Source organism: Ipomoea nil, unplaced genomic scaffold (assembly GCF_001879475.1).
Source record: "Ipomoea nil cultivar Tokyo-kokei standard unplaced genomic scaffold, Asagao_1.1 scaffold1612, whole genome shotgun sequence".
Lineage (NCBI taxonomy): Eukaryota > Viridiplantae > Streptophyta > Magnoliopsida > Solanales > Convolvulaceae > Ipomoea > Ipomoea nil.
The window spans coordinates 85,255-103,189 of NW_017618040.1; positions in this window are offsets into that span (position 1 = coordinate 85,255).

Below are 17,935 nucleotides of genomic sequence, written 5' to 3' on the forward strand. Positions count from 1 at the left end.
TCAAATTGGGAAGCAATTGAAAGCACCAGGAGCAGTTTGGGAGCCAATTGCAAGTCAAAGTCAATTGGGAGCCAATTACAATGGAGAAATTCAATTTGGGTGTCAATTACAAAGGAGAAATTCAAATTGGGTGGAAGTTCACAACCAGTTTGAAGTCTGAGAACACCTAGACATGAGAATGAAGAAGATGAAGATGAACTTACAGTGAAAATATTCTCACAAGGAAAAATACTAGTTTAACTAGTATGGGATTAAATTGAAGAATATTTTTTAAATCCCAAAGATACAAGGACCACTTCAGAGCTAATCAGAGAAGCCATTCTACACCAAAACTGAGACCCAGATATTTCCACTCAACGTAAAACCAGAGGAATATCAGATGAAGTTTGGGAGCTCATTTACATGGAGATGAAACTCCATCAACGGCTAGCTTATCTCTTTCTGACATTTTTGCAGAAGATAAGATAAAATCTCTGACAAAAAGATACAAGATTTCAAAAATGAGAGCGTCTCTTTCCAATGGACAGATTCCCATTACCAGCTATAAAATGATGAAGATATGAAGACTTGAAGATGGGGAACTCACGAACAAGAGAGCAGAAAATCTGAAATCATCAAGGAGATCGAATAGAGCAATTAAGCTTAAAAGAGCATAGAGCAAAAATCTCATTTTGGTACAGAGCATACCAAAAATTTTCAAGTGAGAAATGAGAAAAGAAAAAGAACTCAGAGAGCTTCAAAAGAGAAATATTCTGAGAGTTCTTAAACAGAGCAAAGCAGAGCAAAAATATCAAGTGCTTTACTTGATATATTCAAAGAGAGAAAACACTCAGAGCTATCAAGAGAAATCATTCCAGAGTGTTTATCTTCATCAAAGAGACATGCGCATCATTGAAGATCATCTACAGAGTCTCAGAAGTTGGAAGCAAGACAACACTTGTTTTGGAGCAAAACAAGAGAAGGGAGGAAAGTAGCACGGAGCTGTGAAATCCTGGATTGTCACACGGAGCTGTGAGATCCGAAGCAGCAGTGTCGGAGGCACTAGGCGTGATTGGTGTGGGCTTGGTGATCAAAGCACCAGATCACGGGATACGTTTCTACCGGAGTGTGAAAGACGGGGGGAAAGTAACGCGGAGTCGTGAAATCCTGGGATAGTAGCGCGGCGACGTGAAACCCGAAGCAGCAGTGTGGTGTCACTGGGCGTGATTAGTGCGGGCTTTGTGATCAAAGCACTAGATCACGGAAATTCATTGTATCTTGGAACCAAGAAGTGGTGGATATAGTGAATTGGCTCTTGGAGATAAGAGCAAGTGGAGTAGGAGGATTACACCACCTCGCGAACCACTATAATTGTCTTGTGTTCTTTACTGCTTTCTTTACTTACCGCTCTTTACATATTTGCTCTACACGAGATATACTGCTCACACAATCTCACACACACTTTATGTTTATTTATTTCCGCTGTGCACCATACTCTAACAATCCAGTTAAGAGTTTTGGTTTATCTCTGGCTTAGCAATTGTTGTGCTGTGCGAAAAAGTTTGAAAGTCTATTCACCCCCCCTCTAGACTTTCACCTTACATCTTTTGGGACCAACAGATATACTTTAAAGTAATTATTTTAAAAAAACATTGGGCATTATCCCAATCGCGCAATGCGCGTAAAAAACTAATATACTAATAAGTGCCCAAGAGAATTAGGTCTATAATGGGTAGAAAAAATAGCGATCAAATATTTTAATCAAATGAATGGCTCAGATTGATCAGATTTTAATTTTTCCTTAAGATTTCCTAATTTATCCTTAATGAATATGATTTTCCGTTAACTTTTCCGTTAAATATTATCTTTTCCGTTAATTTCGGTTAGTTCACTGTTAACTTACTCATTGATTTCAATAAGAAAGGTCTTAGGTTCGAACCTCATCTCAATCAAAGTTGACATAATTAGTACTCTATTTTACTCTTATTAAATTAAATAATAATTTAGTAGCTCCAACAAAAAATAATACATGCATATGCATTTCTTTAATTTAGAATTATGTGTCTACAGTGTCTTTATTCAAAAAAAATTTATTCATTATCAATAAATTAAATAAGATAAATAATTTAATTAGTTATATTGTCTTTATTTTTCTCCATTATAAAAATTCTTTACATTCAATTTCATCAATTGATTATATTCGCTACATTATCCCTACAATGTCTTTATTAAAAAAAAATTATTCATTATTAATAAATTAATTAAGAAAAATATTTTTATTAGTTATATTGTCTTTATATTTCTCCAATGTAAAAATTATTTACATTCAAATTCATCAATTGATTATATTCACTACATTGTCTATTATCTTTTTTGTGCACTATTTTTTAATTAAATATCAAAATTATAATACAAAATAATGTTATATATTTATTTACCAAGTATTTTATTAATACCATGAAAAAATTAAAAAAATATAATTAATAAAGTCAATCATATTAACTACTTGAGAGATTTGTTGACAATGAGAGTATTCAAATCACACAACAAAAAGTGAGAACTACCTCGCAATGTCTTTGTTTGACAATCAACAGTTAACGGATTATATTAGCGGATTTGACCAGCGAATTATATCAACGGTTGGTAAAAAGATATTTGAAAAAATTAGCTATGTAAATTACCATATAAAATGGCCTAAGGGTATACATAATAATAATAATAATAATAATAATAATAATAATAATAATAATAATTGTTTAATATATATATATATATATATATATATATATATATATATATATATATATATATATATATATATATATATATATATATATATATATATAAAATTAAACCAATCATATTAACTACCTTGGGGATTTATTGACAAAAAGAGTATTTAAATCATTTACACAACAAATTGAAGTGGGAAACTACCTTGCAATGTCCTTGTTTGGCAATCAGCAGTTAGCTCTTCAATATTAGTATATATTTAATATTTTATGCCTTAATTTTTATTTGCTCTCCCTTATGTCCCGTATTTGGTTTCAACCATACCTATACAATTATAATCAATCTTGAGTATAGTATCTTGCATTTGTAAACTTAGAATTACCTATTTAAATACGCAAATTCAACATTCAAATATCTATGCACAAACAATTCCAATATAATATTGCATTTATATACTTTAGAGTACTTATTTAAAAAAATATTGGGCATTATCCTAATCGCGCAATGCGCGTAAAAAACTAGTACACTAATAAGAGCCCAGAATCGTTAGGTCTATAATGGGTAGAAAAAATGGTGGTAATATATTTTAATCAAATGAATTGCTCAGATTGATCAGATTTTTATTTTTCCTTGAGATTTCTTAATTTATCCTTAATGAATATGATTATCCGTTAATTTTTTCGTTAATTTCTGTTAGTTCACTGTTAACTTACTCATTGATTTCAATAAGAAATGTCTTAGGTTCGAACCACATCTTAATCAAAGTTGGCATAATTAGTACTCTATTTTACTCTTATTAAAAAAAATACATATGCATTTCTTTAATTTAGAATTATGTGTCTACAATGCCTTTATTCAAAAAAAAATTATTCATTATCAATAAATTAAATAACAGAAATAATTTCATTAGTTATATTATATTTATTTTTTTCCAATATAAAAATTCTTTACATTCAAAGTTCAAATTCATTAATTGATTATATTCGCTACATTGTCCCTTCAAACTGTTGAATAACCAAAACACTTTCTTTAACATTTTGATCTTTGGGTTACATCATATTTACCAATCGTCCAATATCTTTGGGTTACATTGTAATTAAAAAATTAAATTTTTACTACATCGAAATTCCTTAAATTAGGAATTTCTATATCCATAATAATTTATTCAACAATAATGGTTGAACTAAATGAACACTGAACAAAACACCTAAAGGACTGGTACCGTTGATTCATTCATTGATCTTGTATATATGTGCATTCATTAAATATATTAGAACCCTTTGTAACAAAAAAATATTTGGTTACTAACTTACTATTTAAAAAAAGTTTAGTAACAATTATAAGGAATCTCCTATATTACATTGTATTCATATAGTATGAATTACATATTTAAATAAACAAATTAGACATTAAATTACTTATGTTGAACTTTTCATATATAATCTTGCATTGATATACTTTCAAATATTTCTATCTACAACCTACAATTCTAATAAGAGCCAATAATGTTAGGCCCTTAACTGGAACAAAAAACCGTCGGTCCTATTGTTTCTTAAAATGAATGGTTCATATTATTTTGATTTTAATATTCTTTTTAATAATTTTCCTTATTTACCATCTATTATATTATTTTCTTCCCTTAAATAACTTAAATTCCGTTAGTATAAATTTTAGTAACGAAATATTCCGTTAACTATTTATTATTTTTAAATTATTAATTTATATAAGAAAGATCTTAGGTTCAAACCTCAACCCAATTAGAGTTGACATAATTGTTAAACATATACTACGAATATTTTAAAATGTATTAATATATATATATATATATATATATATATATATATATATATATATATATATATATATATATATATATATATATATATATATATATATATATATATATAATTTTAACATGAACTTTGGTCAAATAATCCGACTAAATTAATAACATTCAAAGTTAAGCATCAAATATTATAAATCAAGAACTTTAAAAATCATTTGATTTTTATGCATTTAAAAAAAATTAATTTAAGTTTTTTTTTTTGTTTAATTAATGTTCTTTTGATTATTTAGATCAGAACAACACTTAATATTTCAATTATACTTTGCATTATTAGTATGATTTAGGTCGTTATGGTATTAATATTTTTTGTATGTACTTTTATAATAGTAGAATTGTACATTACTTTATAAATTTTAAACTATTATTTTTTTATCGGACAAAATTGTTCTTACATCATTGTCAGACTTGTGCAATCTAACTACAAAGTTGTTGATTATAAATATAATTACACCTGGAATCTAAAACGGTAAGACCAGTTTCCAAAGAATTGACAATTTTGACATCCCATTGGCTTTAATTGAACAAGTTTACACATTAGAATTTTATCAATGCATAAAAACTTCTAAAGAAATTTGTAAGTTAATTTTTATTATATCATTATAACAATATCTATTGTAACTATATATTTTGGGGAGGTATTTTTCTGGCGATGTTTTTCCGGCGGTGTTTTCCGGCGGGTGGCGGCGGAGCTCGGTTCTATAGGCGACTTGGGGCGACGGCAGTGGAGCGGCAGGCTTAGGCGGCGTTCGAGGGTGACGTGCGGCGGCGTACGGCAGTGGGCGCGGCCGGGCGAGCTACGGGTGCTACGTGGCAGCGGGGTGTGGTCGGGTGAGGCGTCGGCGGTTCCCGGGGCGTCGACGGCAAGCGCACGGGGTGGTGGTGCTGACCGGGTGGCGGACGACGGCTGTTGGTAGCGGTCGCTGGTGGGGTGAGCTGCCGAGATGTTTCGGGTGGCTGACGGCGGCGTGGGGAGGGGAGAGAGGAGGAGAGAGAGTGTGTGTGTGTGTGAGGAGGAAGAAGAAGGGTTTTTGATTTAGGGATTTTGTGGGTTTTAGGGGTTTGGAGGGGTTTAAGAAGGGAGTGTTCCCTTAAGGTTTTAAGAAATAGTTTTAGTCTAGTGGTTAGGGACTTGGTTTTGTAAAAGAGAGGTTTAGGGTTCAATCCCCATTGGTAGCATTAGTCTTTTTTGTTGTGCACCCTTTGGATCTTTTCTTCTTCTTATTATTATTTTTTCCTTTGTCTTCTAGTGGTAAGAGGTTTGACCATTTCCTTGTTGGACTATTTGCCTTTGGTGGATGTTGACCTTTGGCGACTCATGGGTTCTCGGGGCTGTTTAGTCCTTCTTTCCATGCTAATTTATTTTGACTTCGTCTTTTATTTATAATAATTCTAAAGTAACTAAACTAAACAAGTGACTTTACTACGAGGGTGGTTTACAGGGGGTTTACTGATCATCCTAAACAGAATTCGTCTCCCTGGTTTTCTCCTGATTGATTTGCGGGGTCCTCGTCTCCTGGGGCTACGTTTTCTTCGTAGAGGTTGCCCTCGTTTTCAAGTCCGGCCTGGGTGCGGCTCATGACGAACACCTTCCCGGGAGCACCGTGATTTCCTTAATTGTTCGTGCCCCCGCGTTGGCCCATGATTGTAGGGCGCGAGTTCGGGGGTTGAGTGCAGTGGAAGGACCTATGTCCTTCTTCCCCGCAGTTGAAACATCGCTAGGGGTTTCCCATGCAGTCTTTGCCTCTGTGATCTTTGTTGCATCTCTGGCAAAGAGAGGGCCTTGTATTAGATTCGCTGTTTCTTAGAGGCGGCCCTTGGCCAGCTGGGTTGTCTGGCCTTGTGTTAGTGTCGTTTCTTGTTCTTTTCACAGGTGGCGCTCCACCTCCCGTGTTCCTCTTACGAATATGTTCCTGGACCCCACGTTGTAGTAGTTGGATTCGATAGAGGTTGGCGGCACTGGAGTAAGCCTCGTTGAGGGTCCGGGGTCTGCTCACGATTAGTGCCTTCCGGGCTTCGAAGTTGAGGCCCGATATAAAATTTTCTATCTTGGTTGTCTCTGTAGGGACCAATTCTGGTGCGAAACGGGCTAGTTTGAGGAACCGTTTGTGGTACTCCATGACGGTGGTCATTCCTTGTTTCAAGTGGAGGAACTCTTCGTACATGGATGCTCTCACGTGTGCTGGGTAGAACCGTTCTCGTGGTCGTGTCTTTAGGTTCTCCCAGTTGAACCCTGGTTCCTGTCTGTAAGTGGGTCCCTCGTGGATCCACCAAGATCAGCCTCGTGTCCGAAGTAGAACGATGCTATCTCTACATGTCGTTCTTCTGGGCATTCTACCAATCCAAGGATTTTGTTGAACGTTCGAATCCATTCTTCGAGGATTGCGGGGTTTTCTTCCCCCGAGAAGATGGGTGCCCGATGATTTGAAACTTTCCGGGTGATTTCTGAGTTTGTGTTTGGCGGTGGTGGTGGTCGGTTGTTGTTGCGGAGTGCTACGTCGCTTAGTGTTTGGGCGACCTGTGTCAGTTGCGGTAGAGTCTGAGCCAGAGGATCATGTGTGGTGGGTGGGCTCCGGGGTCCTTGACTGTCTTCTGTTTGGTGCCATGTCGTTGGTCTACAGGGCCAATGTTTATTGTAACGATGAGTTAGAGTGTTGCACCCTTACCTTGATGCGATAAGCGAAGGGGGGGGGGGGGGGGGGAAGTTTTTTTCTTTTTTCTTTTTTAAAAAATTAATGAAAGATAAAGTGAGGGAAGGTTATGTGATGATAGGTAGGCTCACAATCTCACCGCGCGTCCTAAGATTCCTGAATCCTATGTTCCTAAATACCCAGAGTTCAAGCCCAGTGTCCTAAAGTCCGGTCTTAAGAGTCTTATCCTAGGGTCAAGCGTAGGCTCTGATACCATCTGTAACACCCCGAAATTTTTAAAACTTTTTAATCTTATAGTATGAAAGCAATTCTATTAATAAATCCCAAACAGAGCATTCTAAACATAAGGGTCTGGGGTGTTATGCCACATCTGAGCTGGAGAACTCAGATGCACAGGCTACGCTAACTAATTATCCTCAAACAATGTCATTACATCATCAAGGCACGCAGGCTGAAAGGAAAGACTAACTATATAAGCCGAGGTCCTCTAGCGCGCTCTGGTAGCTAATCATCTGTGCTTGAAAGCCAAATATATCTATTCAGCGAATAATGCTGGTAACCCACTCCAACGCGTTAAAATAAAATATAGGTATATATATATATATATATATATATATATATATATATATATATATATATATATATATATATATATATATATATATATATATATAGGAAAACCATTTTGAAGCAGGAAGATATATACTTAGGAGACTCTAGCTTTAAAACCAGGAATAGACTCGACAAATAGGGATAAGCACTTTCAACAGAATTAATCAAGCATATAAAGATATTATCACATATCTTAAGGTCACAAGTTAATTTCACATCATTCACGTCATCTCTCAATCAACATCTTTATCACATAAGCACACTTTGGTGGCACCACAGGACCAATCGCATGCCCATACATGAGGGTCAGCGCATATAGCGCTAACACGGCCCCATAGCACCCTGCCTCATGTCGCAGCATGAAGGGGTTGACCGCAGCCAACCGATGAACCGTAGCTCATCAAACCGTTGGCGAGCCCAACGGTGGACCACAGCCCTACGCATCATTGGCGAGCCCAATCGATGGACTGTGGCCTAAAAAAAGTGTGTCACTGACCGCAGCCAGGATTATGAACCGCAGCTCATGTAAAACCGTTGACGAGCCCAACGGTGGACCACAGCCCTACACACCGTTAGCGAGCCCAATTGGTGGACTGTGGCCTAAAAAGTGTGTCACTGACCGCAGCCAGGATTATGAACCGCAGCTCATGTAAAACCGTTGACGAGCCCAACGGTGGACTACAGCCCTACACACCGTTGGCGAGCCCAATCAGTGGACCGCAGCCCATGTAAAACCAATTTGACCGCACCCAATATTTGGGAGTCATGCACATATAACACATAGTAAGCACATGCAACCCACATTAACACACTGGGAAGGGGGAGAAAACGTATAACGAAACCTATGCATGGTCATCCACATACTAGGAATAATCCTAAGGGGTTCTTTCACCTAGGTTAACGAGGTACCAATTCAACTAGCATACAATACACAAGACTCTTTTATCCTACGAACGGTACCCGAAACATCAAACTAGACTTAGGCACGATAAACGGAGTCCGTTGGGAAACCACGAGGGTCGGGGAAACATCAAACAGGGAAGCCAACATCCCGAGGTGGGGAAGAACCAGCGGGTGGAGGACCACCCGCCGGCGGCGAGAAACCGGGCAGCGGGTGCCCGGCGGGCAGTCGCCTGCCCGCTGCCGGCGACGCCAAAAATGGGCACCGGGTAGGTGGCGGGTTCCCCTACCCCCACCTACCCCCCACTGACTCTTGTTCAATACTTGGGTCCCGGGATCTTTCGTGGAACCCGAAACCATGATTAGACACTTTTAAACACAAACGACGACACCACGTAGCCAAATAACGGATCAAAACTAAGAATCATATTGAACACATCCTAACATGACTTCTAAACATAATTAACACCCGAACATGCGAAATCCCACCCATTTATATCAAGAATATCACAATACGAAATCCCCAATTTAACCTAGGGCTCTAATCATATTCAAATCATCAAAATCATGGTTTATCTTTGAAGTCAAGAACATCAAGATTTATCAAGAACATCACACAAATTACCAAGATCCTCTTATAATCATCAAGATTATCAAGAACAACACATAAGATCATCTCATCAATCATCAAGATCATATCATCATTGTCATAAAAGATTTATCAAGACACAAGCATAGAGAAGGAGCCAAAGAAGAAGATTATAGCAAAGAAAATAGGTTTTGTTGAGACATGGGTTACCTCTTAGCCTTAATTAGATTCCTTGGCTATTAAGGTTTTTTCTCTAAGATCTTTTCTTCTTGATTTCTCCTACGTTGGTGATAAGAGAATTCTTGGGAATTCTTGTGTGGTGATATCTATTGTGGTGCGAATTCTAGGTGCCTTCTATGCCCCTATTTATATATCTAAGAGTCCTAATTAGGGTATGAATGGTATGGGTTTGGTAATTCTATTTCTTATAGGATTAAGGGATTGGTTTTAGGGATAAAGGTCCTCGGTCTATGGTGGACCCTTCCTAGTTAATTAATGGAATTTAATTCTCTTTTTAGGGTAAGTAATTAAATAATTAGTTTGGGTTAGAGGCCGTAACACGGGGTGTTACAATTATGGTCTTCGTTTACGTAAGTCTTCTTAAACTAATCTTCATATTTTCTCTAATTCTGATTGGGCTGGATGTCCTATTGATCGCAAGTCAACGAGTGGTTTCGTAGTGTTTTTGGGCTCTATTCTAATTTCGTGGGTGTGTAAAAAGCAGTGAAAGGTGGCCAGATTTTCTACTGAGGCGGAGTATAAGGCCCTAGTTGATGTTTGTGTGGAGGTCACATAGATTTTTTCGTTGTTACATGAACTGGGTGTTGCTCAAGTACTGGTGTCTAAGTTGTGGTGTGACAATCTTAGGGATATGTGTGCTAACCCTGTCTTTCATGGGCACACCAAACACGTGGAGATTGATTATCACTTTGTTCGGGATAAGGTGGCTTCAAGTGAGCTTCATGTGAATTTTATTTCAACTAAAGATCAATTGACAGACATTTTTACAAAGCCTCTTCCTACGCCATGATTTACATTTCTGAGAGACAAGCTTTAGGTTGTCTGGCCAAACCTGAGCTTGAGTGGGAGTGTTATGACTCTTGTACTCCTAGTTGTAGTGCAACACTTCTTTGTATACTAGCGGAGACATGCGCGTTACGCGTTGTGCAATGGCTTTAATTGATGCCCAATAGAGATAAAAGTAAATTGTTGGGCAAAATTGTCGTTCTCTATGGTTCCGAATTGTTGAACAATGAGTAATGTTTGAACGAAAATAAGTTGTAAAAAAACAATTAGAATTGTAGTTTAACATTGATAGTTATTGGTTTAGATTATTGACAATTATGCTACACTTACTGGAAACAGCCCTAAGTTTAAAGATTCTAGTGATTTAGGAATGTAGGTATAGAGACATTTACGGATATATCTTAAGTAAGAGTAGTTAATATACAATTATCCATGAAATGTATGTTATTTAGGTCTTGCTCGTATTTGTGGATAACAATCTAATAAACAAGAAATATTGTATGTACGAGATTTATTGTTGAATAGGTTGAGGGAAAAAAAATTTAAATTGATGGAGTTTCGTCTCTTTTATTTGAATAGATTTAATTTTGATGTACAAACAGTTAGCCGGATCTTGTTAAAGAAAAAGAAATTTGACATAATTTTTTGGACAATCTGAGGTGGAAACACATGTAGTATCTGTTGTTAGGGCAATGTTTGTCAACTATAGCAGTAAGATGGTTACGTCTGAAATTACAAATCAAATTAGACAGGTAGGAGGCTATTTTTTTTAGCGAGACATAGTGTAAATATTTGAATATTTTGATCGATCTTAATGACAAAATATTGACGACAAAAATTTAGTGACAAACACGACTGCAAACGATTGACAAAATAACGGCTGGATTACAAATGTTATGACTATGTTTTTTTTTTCTTCCATTGTGGAGGGACATGTAATAAAAAAAAATCAAGGTTAATTAACAAATAGTTAAAAATTTTGAGTTGACTGTCGTAGCAAAAAACATCCGCTCAGCATGGGCATGTTACAACACACCGTTTTTTTTTTCTTCCCAAAAAACCATCTTGTAGGGAGAAAAACATGGAACACAAATTTACCTGCAATTGATATTTAACGACCTACAAGAGGCCTCATCACTAAGAAGCGGGATAGATGTAACACTCGACCGGACAAGATCGTGCAGGTAAGGCGGATATAACTCTAATAGACAGAACCTTTAACAAACGCCTATGAGTTTTTTTTTTCTTTTTCTTTTTCTTTTTTATCAGCAAAGAGTCTCATCGTTGAGAAGCGGGATAGCTGGGACTGGTCATGCATTTCATTTATATACGACGTTAGTTTTTAGGAATAACCGATGTCGCATCATCATCATCATCATCATCATCATCACCACCACCACCACCACCACCACCACCACCACCACCACCACCACCAAATTAATTAACTTTACAAGTTTAAATTAAACATGCCAACATTTAAATTAATTGATTATTCAAAAAATTTAATTATTATAATATGTTATTAAAAGTTTTTATTATATAAAATATTAAACTATTGCATAACATATAAAAGATTAAATAACGAAATTAAATAAAAAAAAAAGGAAAATTTCAAATAAAAGAAAAAGTATTTGATTTGCACAAGCCAACAAATTTGTGTTATTTAAAAATATATATATAAATATAAAATAATTTTGAATTGACTGTCGAAGCAAAAAAACACCCGCTCTGCATTGCCATGTTACAACACGCCATTTTTTTTTTTTTTTTTTTTTTGTTGTTCTTCCAAAAAAAAAATCATCTTGTAGGGAGAAAAACATGGCAAACAATTCTACATCCAATTTTTATTTAACGACCTGCAAGAGGCCTGATCACTAAAAAGCGGGATAGATGTAACACTCCATCGGGCAAGATCATGCAGGTAAGGCGGATATAACTCTAACGGACAAAACCTCAAATAGCCACCCATGAGATTTTTTTTTTTGATCAGCAAAAGGCCTCATCGCTGAGAAGCGGGATCGATGAAACTGGTCCTGTGTTTCATTTATATACGACGTCAGTTTGTTGGATTTAACCGATGTCATATCATTATTATTATTATTATTATTATTATTATTAAAGTAACAACAACTGGTAAAAGTTTAATTTAATTAACTTTACAAGTTTAAATTAAACATGTCAACATTTAAATTAATTGATAATTCTAAAAGTTTAATTATTATAATATGTTATTAAAAGTACTAGTATTTTCACCCATGCGTTGCATGAAATAGATTTGTTAATATTTTAAGAATATTTGGATCAATATATAATTGTATAAATTATAACATCAAATATTATATAGTGCAATTGAAGAATTGAGTTGGATTGATTATGTTTTCTGATGTTATCATTGCTTGAATTCGAGCAAATAATTATCCAATTAATAGCTAACGTGTAGATATACGCATCCGGTGCTGAAACTTTAGAGAGTTTATATATCAGTGTTTAAGATTTGTATTAATTGGGCTAATTAGCTCGTTGTCTAGCAACTTAGTTGTAGAGATTATTTTGTACAGAAGATATATATTTTCTATGTAGAGCAGGGTTGTAAAAATCGGTCTAGGCGCCCGCCTAGGCGCTAGACGCCTCTAGACTGTGGCGATTCCCCCCCCCCCCCCCAGGCGCCCGCATAGGTTACCGGCTGCCTAGGCGTCCGCCTAGCACCTAACATGGCCGATTTGGCCGCCTAGCGTCTAAGTTATTCAAGTTAACTCTTCCATTTCGGTCGAGTTAACCCGATCGGCTCGACCTATTTTTTTATTATAATATATATATGTGTGTGTGTGCCCGCGCGCATACATATATATAATATGACATATATACACTCGTAGACTAGTTTGATACTTTGAATCTTTGGATGATTGAAGTATTTGAGTATTTTTAATTTTTAATATTATTTTAAAATTCATTTGATGTCATGACTTATGAATTATCATTAATTCATTTATTTGGATGTGTTATTTGATTAAATGTTGAAAACAACCTCATTAAAATTGTCAAACTGCAAGTCTACCACTGTTTTTTTTGGCGCCCGACTAGCGCCTACTGCAACCATGATGTAGAGATATAGCAATTTTTTCATCTTTTTATTAAAAGAACATAATATTACTGGTTTGAATCACAAATTATTAAAAATCTCTTTGTAGACGACATTGGTAGTGTGTCATGTGCAATTAGATTACTGGTGTAAAATTGAAGGATTCATCATGCAATTTATATTTGCCTTACTGTGTATATGACTGAGATTTTAGTTGTAATATGAACTCTTTATCTTACAAACACCTATTGATATTTAGTAGTGATAGTTTTCCCCTACATGTTTCATGTGTTGTGAGATGTGTGTCAAATATTAATATTTATTATATTTGTATAAAATACTTGGTAAATAAATATATATAACATGTTTTGTATTATAACTTTGATATTTGATTACAAGATAATGTAAAAAGAAGACAATAGACAATGTAGTGAATATAATAAATTAATAAATTTGAAGGTAAGGAATCTTTGAATTGTAGGAATAAAGATAATATAACTAATGAAATTATTTTTCAAAAAAAAAATTAATGAAATTATATTTCTTTAAATTTTTTTTTTAAAAATAAAGCATTATAGACATCCAATTCTAAATTAATTAAATGCATATGCATTTTTTTTGTTTAAAAAAAATTCAAGAAAAATCAAATGTTTTAAAGTTTCTGGTTAATAATCTTTGATGTTCAACTTTGAATGCTATGTATTTAGTCGGGCTAATTATTTGAATAAAGTTTATGTTAAATTTTATATTATATATTTTTATAATACATGTTTTGTATTATAACTTTAATATTTAATTACAAGATAATGTAAAAAGAAGACAATAGACAATGTAGTGAATATAATCTACTATACTAATAAGAGCCCAAGAGAGTTAGGGCTATAATGGGTAGAAAAAATGGCGGTCAATTTTTTTAATCAAATGAATGGCTCAGATTGACCATATTTTAATTTTTCCTTGAGATTTCCTAATTTATCCTTAATGAATATGATTATCCGTTAACTTTTCCGTTAAATATCTTTTCCGTTAGTTTTTGTTAGTTCACCGTTAACTTACTCATTGATTTTAATAAGAAAGGTCTCAGGTTCGAACCTCATCCCAATCAAATTAAAGTTGGCATAATTAGTACTCTATTTTACTCTTATTAAATTAATTAATTAATAATTTAGTAGCTACAAAAAAAAAATACATATGCATTTCTTTAATTTAGAATTATGTGTGTACAATGTCTTTATTCAAAAAAAAATTATTCATTATCAATAAATTAAATAAGAGAAATAATTTCTTTAGTTATATTGTCTTTATTTTTCTCAAATGTAAAAATTCTTTACATTCAAATAAATCAATTAATTATATTCACTACATTGTCTATTATCTTTTTTTGTGCACTATTTTTTAATTAAATATCAAAGTTATAATACAAAATAATGCTATATATTTATTTACCAAGTATTTTATTAATAGCATGAAAAAATTAAAAATTTAAAAAAATCATATTAATAAAGTCAGTCATATTAACTACTTGAGGGATTTGTTAACAAAGAGAATATTCAAATCACACGACAAATTGAAGTGAGAACTACATAGCAATGTCCTTGTTTGATAATCAGCAGTTAGTGTTAGCGGATTTGACCAGCGAATTATATCAACGGTTGGAAAAAAGATATTTAAAAAAAATAGCCATTTAGATTAACATGTAAAATGACTTAAGGGTATTCATATATTTCATAATAATAATAATAATAATAATAATAATAATAATAATAATAATAATAATAATAATAATAATAATTATTATTATTATTATTATTATTATTATTATAATAATTGTTATAAAAAATAAAAAAATATATAATTAAGCCAATCATATTAACTACTTAATTGAGAGATTTATTGACAAAAAAGAGTATTCAAATCACACAACAAATTGAAGAGGGAAACTATCTCGCAATGTCCTTGTTTGGCAACCAGCAGTTAGCTCTTCAATATTAGTGTATATTTAATATTTTATGCCCTAATTTTTATTTGCTCTCCATTATTTCCCGTATTTGGTTTCAACCATACCCATACAATTATTTTATTGACAATTATAATCAATCTTGACTATATTATCTTGCATTTGTAAACTTAAAATTACCTATTTAAATATGCATATTCAACATTCAATTATCTATGCATGAACAATTCCAATATAATCTTGCATTGATATATTTTATAGTACTTATTTAAAAAAAAAAAAACATTGGGCATTATCTCAATCGCGCAATGCGCATAAAAAAACTAGTAAATTAATAAATTTGATGGTAAGGAATCGTTGAATTGTAGAAATAAAGATAATATAGCTAATGAAATTATATTTTCTTTATTTTATTTTTTAAATAAATCATTATCGACATCCAATTCTAAATTAATTAAATGCATATGTATTTTTTTTTGTTTAAAAAAAATTTAAGAAAATCAAATGATTTTTAAAGTTCTGATTTATACTATTTGATGCTCAACTTTGAATGCTATGTATTTAGTCGGGCAAATTATTTGAACAATGTTTATGTTAGATTATATATATATATATATATATATATATATATATATATATATATATATATATATATATATATACTAGTTTTTTTACGCGCATTGCGAGATTGAGATAATGCCTAATGTTTTTTTTTTTTGTTTTTTTGTTTTTTTGTTTTTTTTTTAAATAAGTACTTTAAAGTATATTAAGGCAAGATTATATTGAAATTGTTCATGCATAGATAATTGAAGGTTAAATTTGCGTATTTAAATAGGTAATTCTTCTCCCAAAGTTTGAGTCCCCAACTCCAAGGGCCCCCCCACACTCCGACCCGACACAGCATTGTGGGAAGTTGTATATCACGGTGACTCAATGGTTCAGCAGACAGGGCCAAATGCTGGTACGCACAAGGAATCTCCCCACTTTGGACATAATTCTCGCATTGCCGGCGCCGAGGTTCAAACCTTGGTCTCTTCTCCCAACCTCTACCCACTAAACCATTGGGCTAAGCCCGTGCGGGTTAAATAGGTAATTCTAAGTTTACAAATGCAAGATAATATAGTCAATATTGATTATAATTGTCAATAAAATAATTGTATAGGTATGGTTGAAACCAAATACGGGACATAAGGGAGAACAAATAAAAATTAGGGCATAAAATATGAAATATATACTAATATTGTTTGAGGAGATTCCTACATTAGGATTTGTGGTTAAGTTCTATTAAGACTTTAATATTAGAATTAGATTAATGGTGTAATTATAATTCAATATTAGACTTTAATATTAGAATTAGACTAACGGTGAATTAATGGAAAAGTTAAATGGATAATCATATAATTAAGGATAAATTAGAAAATCTTAAAAGAAAAAAATTAAAACCTGAACAATATGAACCATTCATTTGATTTAATAATTTGGCGGTCATTTTTTCTACCCAATGTTAATAATTAAATAAATTCGCTGGTCAAATCCGCTTGTATAATCCGCTAACGTTAACCGCTAACTGCTGATTGTCAAACAAGGATATTGCGAGGTAGTTCTCACTTCAATTTGTTGTGTGATTCGAATACTCTCTTTGTCACAAAATCTCTCAAGTAGTTAATATGGTTGGCTTTATTAATTATATTTTTTTTTAATTTTTTATGGTATTAATAAAATACTTGGTAAATAAATATATAACATTATTTTATGTTATAACTTTGATATTTAATTAGAAAAATAGTGCACAAAAAAGATAATTGATAATGTAGTGAATATAATCAATTGATGAATTTGAATGTAAAAATTTTTACATTTGAGAAAAATAAAGACAATATAACTAATGAAAATATTTCTTTTAATTAATTTATTGATAATTAATAATTTGTTTTTCACTGAATAAAGACAATGTAAGGACAATGTAGCGAATATAATCAATTAATAAATTTGAATATAAAGAATTTTTATATTGAAGAAAAATAAAGACAATATAACTAATAAAATTATTTATCTTATTTAATTTATTGATAATGAATATTTTTTTTTTGAATAAAGACATTGTGAACACATAATTCTAAATTAAAGAAATGCATATGTATTACTTTTTGTTGTAACTACTAAATTATTATTTATATTATATAATTTAATAAGAGTAAAATAGAGTACTAATTATGTCAACTTTGATTGGGATGAGGTTCGAACCTAAGACCTTTTTTTATTTTATTGAAATCAATGAGTAAGTTAATGGTGAACTAACGGCAAATCTTAAAATTTTAACGGAATTAGTAACGATGTGTGGGTATTTTAGGAAATTTTAGTGTAAAATTTAAATCTGATCAATCTTTTAATCAATCTGAGCCATTAATTTGATTAAAATCTGTGACCGCCATTTTTTCTACCCATTGTAGGCCTAACTCTCTTGGGCTCTTATTAGTATAGTAGATAGTAGATAGTATATATATATATATATATATATATATATATATATATATATATATATATATATATATATATATATATATAT